We start from the raw sequence: 13,696 nt of genomic DNA on the forward strand, positions 1-13,696 counted from the left end.
CATTCTGCAAGATGCTGTAAGCAAGCTCTGCAAAGAGAGGCATGGGGCAAACAAGGTCAGTACCACTACGGAGAGGCGATCCAGGGCACGGGCATCCTTGGCTGCCTGATTTTTCATCCAGGGCAGGGCTAAAAGCCACATAAAGGAAAGCCTGGGTAAGAGGTTCAGGCATGGGTTAGCTCTCGTGCAAGAAGCTTGGAACAAGGTCAGGCTCCGGAGAGGTAGGTGGGAAATGTGGGGTTACTCTACAGGATGGAGTAGGGTCTGTTGCAATAGGACAAGGGGTAATGGTTTTAAACTAAAAGAGGGTAGATTCAGACTAGATTTAAGGCAGAAATTTCTTATTATGAGGGTAGCGAAACACTGGAACAGGTTGCCCAGAGAGGTGGTAGATGCCCCATCCCTGGAAACATTCAAGGTCAGGTTGGACGGGGCTCTGAGCAACCTGATGTAGTTGAAGATGTCCTTGCTTATCGCAGGGCGGTTGGACTAGATGACCTTTAAAGGTGCCTTCCAACCCAAACCATTCTATGATTCTATGGATTGGACCCAAGATGAACTAAACCACTCAAGATAGAGTGGGCGGAGATGCCTAGCTTTTAGTTTATTTTTTGGCAGGAGGCTATAAATTAGTTGTGGGGGAGGGACAGAGAAAGGGAAGATTTTAAACAACAAAAAAGGGAGTGAAGACTGAAAGGGGTAAATACTCACCAGCTCAGACAAGGTGACAATAACTGTGTGCTTATACAGCAAGGGTAGCTGAGTGTCAGGTTTTGGTCCAAATATTCAAGTACCTTTTGCTCTGCATATTCAAGAATTTTTAACCTGAGTGAAAGAATTTCAACAGAAAAGAAAGTCAATATCCAAAAATACCCTAAAGCTCAACAGTGAAGGTCCCTTTCAAAAGTACAAATCAGATGGAGAAGGGACTGGAGCTCAGCACTCCTGTGTCCCAAGTGTGTCCTCACATTTGGATGGCGAGTATGAATGTAAAGATGCATGTAAGGATGCAATGGAGGGGAGGGAGGAGAAGGAGGTAAAAGGGGTATTTGTTATCAATAACTACTCTAATTTTCAAAGAATCTGTCAAATCACAGCAACTGCAAAAGGAAAATCTCTGGGTTGAAAGTGCTACTACTAAGTCCATTGAATGCATCTGCTTTTTCTTTTTGTACTCCCTAAAAATATTTGCTGAATTGTTTTTCTTGTCCAGACACTGGAATAAACTATTTGCTGATGAAAAATTTTGCCTGAGACTAGTAGCACTGTATTCTTCAACTAAATATATCAGCCAAGTGGAACACAGCATCCATGCCCCTACTCCAAAGCACATACATAGATACCCAGCTTCTGTTGGAAGCTACAATTTAAACCACGTAAAGGAAAAAGCACAACCCAAGTCTTGATTTAAATCCCATAACTTTAGCTATCTGCCCTCCAGTCAAAGCTGCGTCTTATCATTTTCCCTCCCCTCTGCCTGGTAGCACAAAGCAGCCGCCAAGAATATGGGTGATGGTCGCACAGTCAGAGAACGGGGACCTGGAATTAAACAAAGTCCATTTCCTCCTCCCCACACCGAATCCCGGTAACACCATCTCATTTCTCAAGCCAGGCTAAGTGAAACCTGGATTTGCTGTCATAGACAGGCAGCAAAATGTATCTTAAATATTAGGGTCCCCTTTAATGAACTCAGTCATGATAAAGAATAATCAGGTCCCATGAGTTTCTGCGATGATCCTGTTTTCTTTTTCCCTAGCACTGGTAGTGATCTTGCAATATTTAGGTAAGGAGACTAGAGCACCTTTACACCCTGCACCTGAAGCCTTGCAGCTCACTGCTCATCGGCAGCGGCACTGGTGGGTACGTGGTGCACACCATCTCTTTTCAGGGCATGCTGCAGGCAGCAGCAGCTTAGGCGCTGGCACCCACAGCCCGGTGGTCATTGCAACGGTGTGCTGCAGGCTCCACTCCCATGCACAAGCTGAGGCATCACTTAGACCGCTCCAGAGGCCTCCTTCCTTCTTACACCGTGTGTGGTGTTGTTTAAATCCTCCTCCAAACTCCCAGTATTATTCTTCTACTCCCATGATCTGCTCCAAAGAGCAGAAGCATCCACAGGCAACCCACTGTTTCCGTGGCACAATCCTGCTCTTACCAGTGTGATAATTAAGACGGCAAGTCCCGGTTTTCCAAAAAACCCACCAACTTGAGAAGTAGCCAATTAAAAAAAAAATATCTGGTTATTTCCTGTCTCCTACTCAGATCAGTCTGAAAATGAAACACTATGCAAGCACAAAAAGTTATTATGTGACTCGCAGCCTCCAGCTATTCTGACTTCACTGGATGCCTTACAAGCATCTATTGTTCTTGGAGATAGCCTGAGATGTGCTTCCCAGAGAGATTCTTATATATTCTTGCTATGAGGAGGAAAAAACGCTCTGATATCGTGTCATGTCATCTCTTTAGTGGTATCTCATATGCAGTATGCTGTGGAAGTATGAGAGAGAAGAAAATAAATCTGTTATATGAATAGTGGTGTCGAACCACTTATACTACGGGCCCAAGAGCCTATGTTTTACTCATGGTTGACTCTGACTCCACCTCTGCACTCCTTGCCAGCTCTCAGTACCTTTACACTCTGCCCTCCAAAGTAGTAAACCTTTCTATTTGTTTGCAAAAGCTTTTTTGCCGATTGCGAAAAGAGAAATCCTCCATCGCCTGCCTCCTCCCAGCAGCTGCGCTTGCATGCATCCGCAGGGCTGACTCCATCTCCATCCGAAGAGCTGCTCCTGCAAAGGGTGTATCCCTTGCTGTCACCATGTGTTTTGGCCAAACCCCTGCAGAGCTGACAGAAACTCTCCTGCAGACCTCACGAAACCCTGAGTTCAGCCCTCTGTAATGGGGTGGGTGGCTTATATGGCTAACCTATATGTGGAAACGTGCAGCAGGAGCTGGTGATGGGGTGCTCTCCAAAAGCACACACAGAGCGCTTCATCCATGCAGTCAGCCATAAGATCTCTCTGAGGGCTGGTATCCAAATACTCAAGAAGGGGTTGTGACTGTGCACCACAAGATATGGCACTACGACTTTCCAACCTCAGTAAACTTGAAAAAATGAGTTTTGAACCCTCATGATGCTGTGCGGGTTGGTAATTTATGAACAAGCTTCCACATCCGCTAGCACTAAATATTGAACACTTCTTTTCAGAACTGGCTTTTGGGGAAAGGAACAAAACTCCTCAATGAAGGAGGGCATCAGCTTGGTTCAGCAGGGCCAGGAGCTGGATCCTGGCAACAAAATGCTATGGTGCAGTACGAATAAAGGCTTCGTCTCCACCTCCCCAATGACACTCACAAACAACACACAGCTATATTGCCAGTGGTTACAATGGGCCACTACTCAGCAGCATGCCATGGTGTTATTTAAAGCAGTACAGCAAGCAAAAGGGAGCAAACAGCAGGTGACAGGGCTACTTTCTCCTTCGCACCAGAACTCCAGCTGCTTGTACTAGGTCCCACCTTTCCCAAATAACCTTTTCAAGAATGTAATGGGCAATAGGGTGATCACCATAGTGGTCCTGGTTGCTTCCACCAGACTGGTGTTTGCAGGATGGATGAGGAGATGCTGTGGGGTCCCCTTTCCTGGTTAGATGTAATCCAGAGAAGAAATGACATATATTATATCATGGTGGATTATGATTGAACCAGCAGTCCATGCTGATATTTTATATTCTGGATAACAGTTAAATGCTTTTGAAGCCTCGTAATCTCATAAAAACAAGAAAGTAGCAAAACATAGCAAGGGAAATCACAGTCTCTGTAACATAATAAGAGCAACTCTACCTCAGATTTTGTTTTCATGTTTCTTTTAAGCCACAATTTGCAGAACAGCTTGTTATTACGTCCTTTCAGCCATGATGTGCTGTTTCAGTTATGATACTGTCCTCCAACACCTCTCCTACCAGGATTCACTTGAGGGAATTATTGTTTGTATTGCTATAGTCCTACAGGAGCACAGTCAGGCACACAGGGAAAGCAAACCAGACCAAAGGGGATAAGGAAGGGGGTGTGGGTCTTGCCAAGCCCATATGTGAGAAACCCAAGCAAATGTCTATTTATTCAGCTCATGTGAATCTCAGGGCAAAATACCTTGTGAGGGTGGGAGTGTGGTTTACAGCTGCTGGAGAGAGATGACTTTAAAGCTGAAATGCATGTATCAAAGTAAAAGCACTGCAACTGGGGTGGGAGTTTATGCTCTGGCTAATCTCACCTCAATCTCAAATGGGAAAACCAAAAGGACAATAACCTGGTGCCTGCCTTAGAGACTGTTCATAGGGAGGGGATCTTTAAAATTAAAGAAAAGAAAGAAAAAGAAAAAGAAAAAGGAAAAGAAAAAGAAAAAGAAAAAGGAAAAGGAAAAGAAAAAGGAAAAGAAAAAGGAAAAGGAAAAGGAAAAGGAAAAGGAAAAGAAAAAGGAAAAGAAAAAGAAAAAGAAAAAGAAAAAGAAAAAGAAAAAGAAAAAGAAAAAGAAAAAGAAAAAGAAAAAGAAAAAGAAAAAGAAAAAGAAAAAGAAAAAGAAAAAGAAAAAGAAAAAGAAAAAGAAAAAGAAAAAGAAAAAGAAAAAGAAAAAAGAAAAGAAAAGAAAGAAAAGAAAAGAAAAGAAAAGAAAAGAAAAGAAAAGAAAAGAAAAGAAAAGAAAAGAAAAGAAAAGAAAAGAAAACAAAAGAAAAAAAAAGAAAAGAAAAGAAAAGAAAAGAAAAGAAAAGAAAAGAAAAGAAAAGAAAAAAGAAAATGCATGCCTTGAAAAGAACAGAGAGACAAGCATGTTTAGGGTAACTGAGTGGGAAGATTTATTGACCTGATTTGTTTCCCCCGACAGGCTGTTTCTCCCCATTTCTCTATGCTAGTCTGTGAAGCCGAGGTATCCCGAGTCTCCCATCCCAGGGTGCTTGAGGCAGGACGAGCCGCATTGAGCTGCAGCATTGCAGAGTATGGGGGGCCACAAGCCCCCCATTTGGAGAGGAGTTGTTTCTGGTGGCACTGCCCCAGGCGAGGGGGACTCCTGGGCACATGGAGGGGAGACAGGCAGGGGAGACAGAAATACTGCAAAGCAGGAGGGGGAAGCCAAAACAAGGCAGAAACTGAACTGAGGACACTTTGGAGGTTGGGAAGTAGAGTTTTTCCCCTCTTTATTTCTGCTTGAACCCATCACAAATTCACCATAATGTGTATCAGGCAGGAAGGGGGAGTCTAATAGAGATAATAGCATGGATAATTAGCAAACATGGTATCATCATGCAAAAACATTAAGCCTAAAAGGGTCTGATTAACATATACTCTATAATCTTTATGACCTACTCCAGGGACTCAGAGAACCTGAAATGTGACAAGTGGGCCTGTGAGTATCTCAGGGGACAGGATCTGCATGGCTATTTCCAACCTGGAGCAGTGGTGGGAGCTGCTGTGGATGACCAGGGTCAGTTCTTCACCCACAGCCACAGGGCAGGTGTGGGAAGGGTTTCACAGACTCTCAGAAAGACAGTTCTGGGGATTTATTGTGCATGAGACAAGTGTGCAAGAGACAAACGATGTCTTTACCATCCTGCTCAGGGACTACTAATTCTCGCAATCCCAAACCACACTGCTCCAAAAGAGCTGCCAAAACCCAGGGCACAGGAACGGCCTCAAAGATGAACCAGTTGCTCTTGCATGAACCTCCTGAGTTTGGGGTTGAGGGCAGGATGGCCCACACTGGTTCAAACCACTTCATCCAAAATGTCTTGAAAAGCCTTTGTGGACACTCCAGACTGATCTGCATCACTAATAAGACATTATAAACTTTTATAGCTTCTCTTCTAGGACAAAAAGCCATATAATGGTCCCTCACCGCATCCCTGTGAGATCAGCAGAGATTATGATCTTTATTTTATTGAAATAGGAACAGGCAGGGAGAGGGCATTGGCCACTTCAAAATTCATATCCATCAATAATTAGATGCCACAAACATAATGAGGAGAAATCACAGGAAGATAAGCACCTACACTGCTGCTTTAAGTGTTAAAGTGTCTGGACAAAAGGGCTTTTTTTTAAGTCTCTGACACAGCTGAGAATAAAGCTCTCATCGCCTGATTTGCAGAGATGTCCTTTAACCAGAACACTTTTCCCAAAAGAGGTTATGCTAACAGCAGCCTGTTAATACCAACCAGCACATAAGCACTTACATGAAATTGCAACCCCCTCCTTACACCCTGGCTGGGTCATCCTTGATCTAAGTCTCCTTTATCCTAGGTGGCAATGACCACTACTTTACGTTAGTCATAAAATTTCAGCACTGTATTCACCCCACCCATGTCATATTGAGGGTCAAGAGGCACAAATAAGCTTCACCTACATAACATCCAAAATTTAGGACCTCACACGGACTAAGCCCCTTGCTGTTACTCTGTCATGATGTAAAATTAAGCCTCACATGAGATTCATCAACACGAAATGCAGAAGGAAAATGACCTAGATTTCTTGTCAGCTAAAGCCCCCTTCTGCTTTGAGGTCACTCTGGAGATGAAGGAGAGCATGAATATTTGTAAATATTTTTAATTAAAGTTCTTCTGATTCTATAAGTCATGTAGAGGAGTTCATAGCCTGCCGTGCTGAAATTGAAGGTTATCGGCTCGTGAGTAGTCAAGGTCCCTCAGAGCCACAGGAGTAAGAACTAGAGCTGAGCAAATCATTTGCAACCAATGTTTTTTTCATTAATTTCACCTTTGTCTGAGAATTCTCTATAAACAGATTGCAACATTCTCTAATTTATTCATTATTTATGTTCAATAGTAATGTCAGCAAATAACTTGATCTCTGTAGAGCAGTCCATTATAAATTATAATATGCAATATGTGCCACATCCATCTATTTCCTTTTCTATTCCCTGGTAAGGGGAGTTAGGTAACAAAGCAGTGCAGTGTAAATTTTACAAGAAAATAAACTATTCAGAATCCACTGATGGTCAGTACATGATCATCTCTGTTTAAAATTCACTCAGCAAGCCCTCATGCTTGTAGAGTTTGAATATACAAATAAATGCAGAAGTCAAACACAGAAGGACTGCTGAACTCAATCAAATCAAAATTCATTTTCAAATTCAAATTATTACATACATTTTTTTCTCTTTTCCTACTCAGTCCACTCTGCTGGGTAGCAAAGAAGTACTACACATAGCAGCTTCAGGTCCAGGAGGGTCTCATGAACCTTTCTATCCATTTTTCTCCAGCTACACAATCGAAAGATCTCCAAAATTCAATGCCCAATTGGGCAGAAACCATGATGCTGTCAATCACTTAAAATCATCATCTTTTGCTGAAACCAAATGATTTCAGTATGAAATTAGACACTAGTTCACTAAAAAAGTTCCATTTCTCACCTCCGCCGTCTGCCAGGTCCCCTTGGAAAGCTGAGGTGAGGCTAGAAAATACAAGCAGACATGAAACCAAGCAGGGTTGAGTTTCATAGGGAAAGCATTGCTCGGCCAGCACCCTACAGTGCATGGAAAGCACCCTACATCCTACACGTGCATGGAAAGCTTAATCCATTGCCAAATTCCCAGGAATGACTTAACCAAATTTATGCCCAGTCTTTAGTTCATTTTACACTTGAGTTGCAGACTATGCCCCAAGCACACCTGAGCTGGTATCCCACAGTGCTGGGCTTTCCATACCACTCCCAAAGAACACAAGCCAGGACTCCAGTCTCTCCAGGCACATCACTAAACCATGGTGTGTCCACCTGAAAGTCAGCGCCTGGCTTACCTACACAAAACACACTACGTACTGTACAGATGGACGCGATCAGCTATATGGTGTGTGCAAATATGTGCCTGGAGGCTGAAAAAGAGCTTGGGAAATCTGTGGCATACCAAATATACATAGCATATACACTACACCGTTTTGTAGTAGCAGACCGCACATGACCGCACGTGTCCTGCTACCCTCCTTTATATTCCCTGTAACTGTACTACACACTGCATTTCTATGTAGTGTGGACAAACATTGCCATTTGAATCATGTCATCTACCCAATCTCAAGACGATTAGACAGTGTGCACGCTCATAGCACCCGGGGCCACACTAAGGCTTGTTGCAGCTACAGGGAAATTTTTAGCAGGGCAGGTTCTTGCCTGCGCAGACCTAGAAAGGCTGAATTTTCTTCTAAAATTCAAGTTTTTATTCAATATATTGCAAATGTGCTCCAAAGAACTCTTCTAGGAAAAGCATTTACTGTGAATAAATATTACATGTTCCTGGTTAGCTGTAATTTGTTCCAATCTTGCTCTGCTTTGAGATCTTGAGGCAGAAGGTAGCAAAACCAGAAAAATGTAAAAGCTTTTTTTCCCAAAGAAATATGCCTTTGAAATTAGGCACACAAATCCTAATCCAGTGCATGCACTACCTCTGCTGAAAATCAGAATTTTTATTTTATTGAATGATTTGAATGCTCAGTTGCTTCTTTAAAATCAAAACAAAACCACATAGTGGTCTCCAGCATGGCCCAACAGCTGCATAATCATGACCAGAGGATGTCGATTTTTTTCCGCTGTTGTAGAATAATGTAATTTCATAGACAGATTCAAATCCTTTGTGCTTCAGTGTGGAAGATAATGACTGCTCACTGGAGGTCAGATCTTGCACACCTTAAACAGATGAGCCGTCCCTGTTGATTTCAGGCTGTCACCATAAGCTCTTCCACTTCCCCATATAGTTTGCATCAGCACATGTGCTCCAAGCATGTTCGCTGGGTGAGGCTGAAGACCAGAAGCAGCAGCCACAACGGAGCTGTCTGTACACACCGCTTTGGGAAGGAAGTGTTGGAGTGGAGATGTCAAAAAGTGATGAGCCTTAAAAATATTTTTATCTCACGCTCCACTACAAGCTTTGCTTCCTGCGACCGAACACCGGCACAATGGAGACGCTTTCATATTAACTCCAAGCAGCCTGCATGACAAAAGTCTTTGTTGCCATGTGCAGTATCAAAGCTCCCTCTGTGTTTAAAAGAAGCGTTACAAAATTTTTAGTGTTGTTGAGTTGCTTGGGTTCATTCACTCATTCCCCTGCTCTTGTGGCCCTTTGAATTCACTTTCCACCAAAACATTCGGGCTTAATATTCCCAAAATAGCTGTTGGCAGGAAATGTTAAGAGTTCTCAGTCTGAGAAATAACAGGGCCGTCTGTTGATCTGAGTCAGCGAGGGTGGGATTTTCAGTCTGTGTGTTGTTGAAAAGAAGGAGGGAGAGACAGAGGGAGAGAGCACAAGCCTCTCCCAGCAGCTCCCCGTGGGGTCTGCAGCTGCGTTCGTGAGTGTGGAGATGGCTGCAGACCCTCACGAGTCACTCACAAGCTCACAAGCAGGGTGTGAGGTGTAATCTGCAAGCCAGTTATCAGCAGAAAGTCCTCAGCACCTCCTGAGCAGAAATAAAGAAAGAAACAAATAGAGCGGTAACTGAGATCAGCTTGTCCTTGGATGGACATGGGCACCTGCTCCAACGCCCACTGAAACTAGAGGAAAGATTCTCCTGGACTTCACCGTGCTTTGGAACAAGCCTCAGTTGTTCACTCGTCTCTTTTGAAAAAAATTTTTTTTTAAAATAACTACTGGCACCTGATCTTTACTTGTCAGCAAATCTGCTTTCCCTGTTTGCTCTTGGAGTTATATACTCATCTGTCCTACAAAGTTTCTGAACTAATGAGTATGGCCCAGGCATCTCCTTCCTCGACCTGGTTTCACCTCTGCCCATCCAGGGCCATCCCCTTAAATGGCTATTCTTGTTCCTGATGACTTCCAAGGTTGTACAACCTGAAAATTGTCCTGTGGTTGTACTGTATGCAGAAATGAAACTTTGGCATGCAATTGCATCTTGTCAGAAGCATTGATTTTTGAGTCAAAGTAACTCATGAGAAAAGGCTGGGCCAGGGCACATCACAACTTTGTCAAAAAATGAAAAGAAACTGAAATCATCACATTGCAGATGTTCTGGCCACACCTGCAGCCAGCCTTCCTTGGCCACACTCTGGAAGCTCAGTGGTAGGAGGACACAGTTTGAAAGACAGACTGGGAGATACATGTTTCTGGCCAGCATGGGAGAGAAAGTGATGAATCTTTACTTTGTTCTCTCACAAAAATAATAAGAAAAAAATTTGCACTTCAGTCATCAATAAACTGAAGAGTGAGGCTGCTGGAAGGGGTGGGACTGTGGCTGGCATGCAGACGTTCGCAGGGGCAGTGGCAGGAGGGGCTCGCTCTCTCCCTCTAGCAAACAGGGTGCCTATCCTAATTAAGCTTCTGCAAAAGTGAATGGTATTGCTTCACGGAAATCTGAATGAATGTGTTCGTAACCTCTAACCTGTATGGGTTGCCATTCCCGACTCACAGCAGAGGTCTGGTTAAAAAGCGGTGAATGGGGCAGGAGCAAGCTCCCAGCTGCTTTGTGGCGCTGGAGATGAGGCACCATTTTTGGGCAGACAGCTGTGCTCAGACCTGCTGCTACTGGCCTTAAAATCTCTCCTTCCTCCGGGGCTGTGGTGCTATGTCAGTCAGTGTTTACGAGGTGCTACGACACTGGCTTACCTGGAAACACCTAACCTTACAGAATTGTGCTGTGACCCACCGCAAGCTGACGGAAATAAAGCCATTCCCAGTTATTGTCTTAGCATGGTTTCACTCCTTCCTGCAAATGCTTCCCACATTTCTGAATGTAGCAGTCACCTTCTCACTCACCCCGTCGCCGTATTAAAACCCGACACAGGTCAGATACGGCAACAGTTAACACGATGCATTCCCTTTCCTAGGCTTAGCACCTCAGCCATAGCTAGAAGCACTCGGTTGCCTGCCAGAGCTGAATTAATAAGAGGGAGACTGCAAGACAGTCAGATAGCAGTCAGTTCAGCAGAGGAAGAAACAGACTGTGCCCGAGTTGTTGGGTGCCTGATAACAGAAATTTCCAGCTTCATGAGGAACGTAGGAGCTGACGGGTATCACGCTAAGCCCCAGAGAAAACAGCGAGAAGCACATAAACACCTCAGCAAAAAGCACTGAGCACGCTTGCACTCATTGCTGACTTGGTAATGTATATCTTGGTTTAAAACGTGAGCCCAAGATCCCGCACAGCTGTATTCCTCTTGGCAGGGTAAACCAGCATGCTGTACCTCCTTCGTGGATGGGAACTCATTCCGAGCGCGATGCTGGACTTCCAGGCGCTTTCCTCTGCCCTGCTTTTCCTCCCTAGGGTATAAGGTCTCTCTGGCTGAATGAGTAGCAAGGCTCCTGCTAACTCTGCATACATCTTAATGATCACTCAGAATGGTAATTAGGTGCACATACATTGCAGAAAATTATCTTTGTTAATTAGAGAAGGATGTTAGACATGAGCAATGCTGTTTTCCACTGAAACTTCCCCATTTATATACAACAGAAGTTTAGTTATGATAGGCATATCAGATTCAAGAGGGAAATGTAACGTGTTACATATTCATATGGGGCCAATCTTCTTGCAGGGAATAGTGATTCTGCCTCAGAGGCATTGCTACAAGGCTTTACTTAGAGGAGGACCACAGCCGAGCGCAGTGGCAATGCCCAGGAAGGGCTCACCTATGGCAGAAAACACAAATGCCCAATTCCTGGGCAGAGCAGATCCCAGTGGGAAAGCCCTACTGAGACTAGTGGTGTCCAGGCTCTGTGAGCACTCACATGAACCATCACCGCTTATATGTTAATTTATCAGTGCTGTGGGCCAGACGTCCTGAAGACATATACTTATCCTTGAGCAAGCCATGTTTCTGTGCCTTGTCCGAGACCAGGAGCAACTGAGTGTAGATGTATCATAATTTACCCATCCTGAAGGAGATTCCCACTAATTCTTTCTCCTGAAGGAACCAGGTCTGTAGAGAGAAACAGAGCGAAATAGTTCCAGATGCTTTGTTCAGCACAGAGCAGACTAATGAACCCGGACACCCCAGCACAGAGGAAGATGAGGTGTACAAGTTTGGACTGAGCCTGAGAAAGAAACGTGACTTGTGGGAAGTATTTCTGCAGGTGTTGGAAGGAAAGAGCTTTTAAAAACAGGTGCCAATATCTCAGTATCTCCTCCATTGCCACCATGTGAGTCCTGAGAATGCTGGGTGAAGGCATCTCTAGTGGACAACGGGACCCAGGGGGAGCAGGAAGGGAGCAAGGACTGCCCTTGGGACATCTGTCACCTCTGCTCCCTCCTGTCTGTCCCTGCCATGGTGCTAACTGGAGCCACCCCCACTTGGTGACCTTCATCCACCCCTGCCCCGCCAACAACTCCTACTCTTCTTTGGAAAAGGTGCCATTAAAGGGTAGTGCTGAGACAGGTGAATTACCACAGCTCTGTGCTGGGACAAAAAAGCTTGAAGTGGCTCAGTCCTCTTGTCAGGGTGGCTTATAGCACAGTATTACAGGTTTCCCAGCAGTTACTTCTGGAGATCAGAAGAGCTGAGACCAAGGAAATGCTGTTTCTTAACAGGCAACTCTTCCCGCAGCATACCGAGAAGAAAGCAGTATTTATAGCTTGTGGGAGGCAGCTTCAAGGTCAGCTGGGGTCTGGCTTGTACTCAGCCTGCCCACAGCTGCTTTCTCTGGTCAAAAAGCCCTGAAAAGCCCAGGGAATCCAGCCAGGACTGTGTAGCAGAGGTAGGACTCAGGCACTGGAAACCTGCACAGATGGCGTCTTTGGAGACCGGGCTGTATCTGAATGCAGGCTGAGCAACTAAAGGAAACGTCCCTGCATGGGGTCTGGTGGACTCATTGTACTGCCAGTCACTATTCTCTCTGACTTTGCTCCTGCTCCCAGGTTGATATATCTAATATTAATGAGGCATTTATACTCCATCATGGAGCCCTCTAAGAACATGCATTTACTCCTAATGGGGTGTGCTGTTAAATTAATTAATATAATTTTATTTTTTTTTTTAATTTTAGGGAAGACGATGTATAGCAGGGCTTTTTTTCTCCCCTCTGGAGCAATATAATGAACAGCAGCAGGCTGGGTGTTCTGTGCTGCCTGTGGTCTGGCTAATCAGCACGGCTGGCTGTAAGTAAGCAGGAGTATGTGCTTGCGCAGTGTCGTGTTTCTCAGGGTACTGTGGGAATATCAGGGACACGGGAAGTGACAAGAGTATCAATGGCACTAGGACAAGGGGAAATTAACTGTGAGCTGGTGAAAACCACAAAAGGAAATACATTTTCCACTCGAATGGTGCTGCCTGAGTCAAATGCCCAAGCCGGAGAGTTTATTGACCTGCAACATTTGTTGTCACAGATGCTAAAATACAACCATAGCCAAATCCATCATGTCTCACATGTTTGGTGACTGCCATTGCACCAGCGTGGGTGGGTACCTTGCCCCCAAAACGGAGATGAAGAGCCATTACGTTGATTCATCCCATGTGCCAGAGAAGGCAGTTCTTACTGCTCTAAATACTAAAGGATTATGAGTCTTAAAGAGAAATAAGAGGAGTAAAGACTCCTCTAGGAAGAGCTGAGCTGAAAAGGAAGCTCAGTCTCATGAGTAATTATTTCACATAAGAAAATAATAAAAAAACCCCAAGAAAACAATGTGCGTGCATGCACTATAGTAGGAGCAGGAAAGAGCATGGACCTAGAGGCATATCTGGCCACAACTATGCAGAGATT

The 13,696-nt window shown here is 44.4% G+C and overlaps 1 protein-coding gene across 1 annotated transcript in view; it reads right to left on the bottom strand.

The window, feature by feature from the left end:
- Positions 1-781: 781 nt before the first annotated feature.
- LOC148057579 (uncharacterized) overlaps positions 782-13,696 on the bottom strand; it is a 36,243-nt gene continuing 23,328 nt past the window's right edge. Inside the window, exon 6 of the mRNA XM_087761759.1 lies at positions 782-825. The gene's annotated coding sequence lies outside the window, so the exon portion shown is untranslated. The remainder of the gene's footprint in view (positions 826-13,696) is intronic.

The sequence above is a fragment of the Nipponia nippon genome, unplaced genomic scaffold (genome assembly GCF_047370975.1).
Source record: "Nipponia nippon isolate SJK-2023a ecotype South Korea unplaced genomic scaffold, ASM4737097v1 scaffold_1, whole genome shotgun sequence".
Taxonomy (NCBI): Eukaryota; Metazoa; Chordata; class Aves; order Pelecaniformes; family Threskiornithidae; genus Nipponia; species Nipponia nippon.